Source organism: Dipodomys spectabilis, unplaced genomic scaffold, assembly GCF_019054845.1.
Source record: "Dipodomys spectabilis isolate Male_0828 unplaced genomic scaffold, ASM1905484v1 ptg000071l, whole genome shotgun sequence".
NCBI lineage: Eukaryota > Metazoa > Chordata > Mammalia > Rodentia > Heteromyidae > Dipodomys > Dipodomys spectabilis.
The window spans coordinates 244,699-251,870 of record NW_024870748.1 but is presented as its reverse complement, the minus strand read 5'-3'; the positions used below and the strand labels follow the sequence as shown (position 1 = coordinate 251,870).

Below are 7,172 nucleotides of genomic sequence, written 5' to 3'. Positions count from 1 at the left end.
ACCTTACTCATGTAACTGTAACCCCTCTGTATAGTGTCTTTACAATAAAAAATATATTAAAAAAGAAAGTATTTCTAAACAGCTGTTTCTTTAATATTCCAATCTGCAATCATTAAATGTCAGCTGATGTGAAAATATTTCCATTAATTGTTCAGATATTTGAGCCCAGGTCTATTATACTCTGTTGATCTATCTACATAAAGAACTACAGTGCTCGCTTTGGCAGCACATATACTAAAATTGGAACGATACAGAGAAGATTAGCATGGCCTCTGCGCAAGGATGACACGCAATTTCGTGAAGCGTTCCATATTTAAAAAAAAAAAAGAACTACAAAAATTCTAAAGAATTGATAGTTAATGTAGTGCAGGCATTTTCTCTGAAATCAGCTGTTTCTATTGCAATTTCAGCAGGAGCTAGATTGCAGTCACTCAAAGTTGAGCTCTCAGAAATATGTTTAGAATTCCAATGTTTAAGGTATTGATTAAAGTGAAATCCACATGCTTTAGATATATGTCAAACTAAAGTTGAGGTGAACATTATGTTATGTAGTAATTTAGAGACAACTTTTATTCTTGCTGAAGCATAAAATCAACTCACTTAACAGATTTTAATAGATTTTTCATGGACAATGAGACATTCACATGCAAATGAAATTGGATAATTTCATCTCCTCAAAAGAAAAATTAACTGAAAATGGATTATAGACCCACTTAGAAGAGCTAACAATGTAAAACTCTTAAAAATAGATGGCTAAATCTTCACAAACTTCATTTCACCTAATTCATCTTAGATATGACACTAAGAACAAAGGACAAGGAAAAAAATAAATTGGTATTCAATTAAAATTTTTGGTAGAGAACATCAAAAAGTTGAAAAGACATGAGTAGAATACAAGAAAACATGCAAATTATATATATAATATATTATAATAATATATATTATAATAATATATTATATATAATTTTATATATAAGAAAACAATTGCAAACACCTTACACATAGAAACAGTAGGCAAGAGGTTGAAAACAAGACAGACAGACTTGGAGCAAAGGGAACACAATTGCTCAAGGGCCCAGAATCTTAATCTTACAAGCCAACTTATGGTTAAACACATCACCTCACTATTGAACTTGTACTTGGGTACATATATTCTTACTTTTACACTGTGTTTCTTTCTTTTTCTAACCAATTTCCTTCCTGCCAACATAGTTTTTGTTAAAAGATGACAAATGGCATAGATAACTGATACTTTCCAATGATTTAAGACACTGCCAAGGCTCTTGATGACTTAAAAGAAAAACAAATGATATCAATTACATCTTTCTTAATAACCATACTATTTAAAAGGAACATTTTTTTTTTGTTTATAAAAACACACTAACACAGAAATGGAGGGACAAATGGTAAACAAGTATAGCAGTGGTACTCACTAGACACTATGTTGAACAAGAACTATATAACTTGTGGTGGGGATGGGAGGGAAAAACTGGAAGAGAGCAAGGAAAGAGGTGACATTGTTCAGAAAGAAATGTATTCTTTACCTGACTTACATAACTGTAATCCCTTTGTATATCACATTTATAATAACAATAAAAATTAAAAATAGACTCAGAAAAAAAGTCTGAGAATGGCTCCAGGCTGGGCTGTGTGTGTCTCAGGAGCTAGCCCCTCAAGGTAAAGGGCCCAATACTACCCACAACCTAGCCCCATCACAGCAACTCCAAGTTAGAGGAAGCAGCCAACTCCCTATACTCAAAGGAGATCTCCCTCCCGCTGAACTAGCCTGGGAGAAGGGTCATAAAGTCTTGGGCAAAGAAGAGCTTCCTTCTGCCTGCTCAAACAAACTGACTGAAGAAACCAATCAAGCCACAGGAAAACCAAACACCACAAGCAAACCAGAGACTCCATCAAGTGACTGGTTATGGACACAGGGGAGAAACAAGATCGCTCCCCCCCCCCAAAAAAATCGAAGAACTCTTTTTTTTCTACCTAGTTTCTTAATTTTTTTTAAAAAATGTTTTCTATTTTTTTAATCGTTTTTATTTTAGGGTGTGTGTGTGTGTGTGTGTGTGTGTGTGTGTGTGTGTGTGTGTGTGTGTGTGTGTGTGTTAAATTCTTTTTACTCTTTCCCCTCTTGGTCTTTTTTTTTTTTTTTGCATAACTTACTTGCTGTTTTATTCATCCCCAGATATATACCAATCATGGATTATTATATCTTATCATTCATTGTGTGCACACTTATTCAGAAATTGATTACTCAATTCGCAAATTCTTACCCTTAACTCCTTTAATAGTAGTATTATTTCTTTATACTTATATGATTTTATGTGTTTCATTTAAAAATTTTTATTTTTAATTTTTCGTTTTTCCTTTATTCTTAAGCTCTACCTTCCTTTCCTTCAATCCTTTTCTCTCTATCTAGTATTTTTTATACTTATATAATTTTTAAGTGTTTCATTTTTTAATTTTTAATTTTTATTTTTCATTTTTTCCTTGTTTCTTAATCTCTCTCCTCCATTGTTTCTCTCCATTTGCTCTCTGAAATTAGGGCTTGGTTAAATCTGCTCTCTTCATTTCCCTCTCCACATTCTTCTAATCCTATTTTCTCCCCACAATTCTCCATAAAGCTATTAATTTCTGGTCTGCTGACTCCCTCCTTAACATTCTTAGTCCATTAATCCGCAGTTGTTTGTTGTTGAACTAGATTGTATCTGCTGAAGTAGAGTGTTTCTGTACTCATTTTGACAATGTCAATCTGTGCAGCTACAGAGTTCTGTTTAATGCTTGCCTTAAAATAGTGTTCTAGCATGAAATTGGTTTTGCTTTCATACTCAAATGGGCAGCAGAACCTGGAGAAACATAAGAAAAATGGCAAGTCCAGCTATCCCAACTCCCACCCATGATAATCAGGCAACAGAGCAGTTAATGAATAATCCAGAAGAGAGTTCCCAAAATCCTCTACAAATACTACTAGTAAACATGCTGAATGAAAAGATTGAAAGCCTGCAAAAGTCTCTGTGTGTATGTGATAAGGAAATGTGTGAGTGGGATAGGGAAAAGCGTGATCCTGATGAGTCTAAGCAAATAATACAGGAATTTTGAGAGCATGATGAGGCTAACCAAAGATTAATACAAGAATTTCCTGAGCATGAGGAAGCTAACCAAAGATTAACACAGGAATAGTGTGAGCAGACTGAAAATACACAAAGATTTATACAGGAATTTCATGAGCATGAGGAAGCTAATCAAAGATTAATATAGGAATTGCCTGAATGGTATGAGAATAGACAAAGATTAATAGTGGCATTCATGGAACTCACAATCAGACAGCTGAAGGAATCAGGAAGGCCACAAAGGGGTTGCAGAATGAATCCCATCAAAAGGAAAGGGAGTCCAGTGAAACCATAACCTATCAAATAAGGGATTTGAGAATGATAACTGAAAACTGAATTAAAGAAGTAAAGGAGGCCATACAAGATCTAAAACAAAGCTCCAACAAAGAATTTGAAGCCATCAAAGCTGACCAATTAGAAGGAAAGGAAATAAAAAACAAAATACAAAGTCTTGACAGTAGGCTAAACCATGCAGAAAATCAAATCTCTGGCATTGAAGACAGCCTACATATTACAGAGAAAGAACAGGCAAGTATTCAAGACAAATCCATGAAATATGATATAACTACTTAACATTTAGAAGATACCAACAGACGGCCTAATCTGAGGATAATGTGTTTAGAGGAGCACCTAGAGACAGAAGTTAATGATCAAGAAAATTTATTTAACAGGATCCTAGTTGAGAACTTCCCAAACATGCAAAATGATAGGCCTATTTAGATACAAGAAGATTTTAGAACCCCAAATAGACCAGACCAAAACAGGATATCACACACTCACATTATAATCCACACAGGATCAATTCAGACCAAGAAAAGGCTTCTTAAAGCTGTCAAGGAGAAAAGATAAATGACAGGCAAAGGGAAAACAATCAGAATAACTTGAAATTTCTTAGCAGAGACAATTAAATTATGAAGAGCCTGGAAAGATGTATGCCAAGACCTAAAGGCAAACAGCTAATAACCAAGCTAGTGTTACCAGCAAAACTCTCCTTCATAATGGAAGGTCAAACAAAAACCTTTCATAACAAAGAAGAACTGAAACAATATATCTCCACCAAACCATCCCAACAAAAGATACTTAAAGATGTCCTACACATAGAAAACCAACAAGAGCACAATAAAGGCCAAGAAACAACCTCCAGAGAATCAAAGAATCATAGGAAAAACCCAGTTGGCACAGAACCCAAGAAGGTGGATAATATGGCAGGAACTACCAAACACCTCTCTCTCCTAACTCTCAATATCAAATCTCCAATTAAGTGACATAGTCTGTCTAATTGGATCAAAAAGCAAGACCTTTCTATCTGTTGCCTTCAAGAGTCACACCTTGCACCCAAAAACAAACATTCTGCAAATGAAATGCTGGAATAAAATCTACCAAGCAAATGGCCCCAATAAACAAGCAGGACTTGCAATCCTAATATCAGATAACATAGACTTCAAATTAAAATTAGTGAGAAGAGATAAAAAAATGGTCACTACATATTAATTAAGGGATTTCTCCATCAGGAGGATATTACAGTTCTAAATATGTATTCACCAAACAACTGAGTACCCAAATTTATCCAAGAAACACTACTTTCCCTCAAATCTCACATAGATTCAAAGAAATTAACTGTTGGGGACTTTAACATACCAGTATTCCCGCTAGGTAGATTAACTAGGCAAAAATTCAATAGAGAAAACTGGGGTCTAAACAACTTCATAGATCAACTAGATTTAACAGACATCTATTGAATATTTCACCCAGCAGCATCAGAATACAAGTTCTTCTCAGCAATGGAACATTTTCCAAAATAGACCACATTTTAGGTCACAAAACAAATTTGTTCAAATTCAGAAACATTAAAATTAATGCCCTACATTCTCTCAGACCACAAAGGAATAAAATTAGAACTCAACACCAAAAACCAACAAAGAATGTCCTGTAACACATGGATGCTGAACAAAACACTGTTGAACCACCAGCAGGTCATGGATGAGATGAGAGTAGAAATTCAAATGTTCATGATATTCAAAAAAAATTAACATACAAATTACCAACTCCTCTAGGACACAGCAAAAGCAGTACTCAGAGGCAAGTTCATAACTCTGAGTTCCTATATCAACAAATTGGAGAGATCTGAAACCAACAGCAAGCTAAACCCCAATCCAGTAGACAGAAAGAAATAATTAAAATAAAATCAGAAAAAAAGAATTAGAATCCAAAATAATCATAGGAAGAATCAACAAAAAGAGAATTGGTTCTTTGAAAAAAATTAACAAAATTGACAGATCCTTAGCAAATCTTATCAGAAAAAGAAGAAAACACACTCAAATAAACTCAGAGTTGAGAATGGAAACATCAACACAGAAACAACCAAGATTCAGAACATTATAAGGGAATACTTATCAATCCTTTATGCTAATGTTTGAGACTCTGGAAGAAATGTACTGTTTTCCACCAAATATCATCAGGCTAAAACTAAACCAAGATGAGTTAAATCAACTTAATAGACCCATAACAAGCGTAGAAATAGAAACAACAATAAGGGACCTACCACCCAAGAAAAGCCCAGGACGAGATGGATTTACAGCAGAAGTCTACAAGGTCTTCAAAGCAGAACTCACACCAATACTTCTCCAACTCTTCAATGAAATTGAAAGAGAAAGTTTACTACCAAACTATTTCTATGAAACCACTGTAACCCTCATTCCAAAACCAGGCAGGGACTCATCAAAGAAAGAGAACTTTGATGAACATCCATGCAAAACTTCTCAACACAATTTTGTCCAATTGACTTCAACAACTCATAAAAAAAAATGCACCATGATCAAACAGGATTCATTTCAGGGATGCAAAGCTGGTTCAATATATGCAAATCAATCAATATAATTCATCACATTAACAAGGGCAAGAATAAGAACCACATGATTATCTAAATAGATGCAAAAAAAGCATTTGACAAGATCTAACACTGCTTTATGATGAAAGCTCTGGAAAAACTAGGAATCCATAGAATATTCCTCAATATAATAATGGCTGTGTATGAATAAACCTCCAGCCAGCATTATACTTAATGAGGAAAAGCTAAAGTCATTTCTACTGAACTCAGGAACAAGAACAGGATGTCCACTCTCTCCAGATCTCTTCAATTTAATATTAGAATGCCTAGCAAGAGCAATAAGACAAGAGGCAAGCATAAAGTTGATCCAAATAGAGAAAGATGAAGTAAAACTTACCATCATTGCAGATGACATGATCTTGTATGTAAAGAATCCCATGGAATCTACTCCCAAGTTTCTCCACCTGACTCGAAACTTTGAAAGGGTAGCAGGGTATAAAATTAATCCTCAAAACTCAATGGCTTTTCTGTATTTCAAATGTGAGAAGAGTACAGCTAAAATCAGGAAAGCAACTCCTTTTGTAATACCCCACATAAAAATAAAATACCTAGGAGTTAACTACAGGAGTGAAAGTCCTCTATGATGAAAACTAAAAACCAGAAAAAGGAAATCAAAATAGAAATTAGGAAGTAGAAAAACCTTCCATGCTCCTGGATTGAGAGGATTAACATCGTGAAAATGGCAATACTTCCAAAGGCTATCTACAAATTTAATGTGATACCTATCAACACTCCAACCACATTCCTCAATGAAATACAAAAAGCAACCCAAAAATTTAAATGGAACAATAAAAGACCCCGAGTAGCAAAAATGATCCTTAGCAGAAACAACAGTGCTGGAGGAAAATCAATACCCAATTTCAAACACTAGTTCAAAGCCATAGTAATCAAAACTGCTTGTTATTGGCATAAAAACAGATTTTAGGACCAATGGAATGGAACTGAAGACCCTGAAATGAACCCACAGACCTATAGCCACCTAATTTTGATAAGGCAGTTAAACAAATAGAATGGAAGAAAGAAAGCCTCTTTGGTAAATGATGCTACCAAAATTGCTGAATTACCTGTAGAAAACTAAAGCTAGATCCTTATATATCACCCTGCACCGAATCAACTTCAAATTGATCAAAGATCTTGAAGTAAAAGCAGACACCCTGAAAACATTACGG

The 7,172-nt window shown here is 34.6% G+C and overlaps 1 non-coding gene across 1 annotated transcript; it reads left to right on the top strand.

Moving 5' to 3' along the window:
- Positions 1-210: 210 nt before the first annotated feature.
- LOC122109986 lies at positions 211-317 on the top strand. Its single transcript, XR_006147788.1, has one exon. It is a non-coding gene; the product is annotated as a U6 spliceosomal RNA (small nuclear RNA).
- The last annotated feature ends 6,855 nt before the right edge of the window (positions 318-7,172 follow it).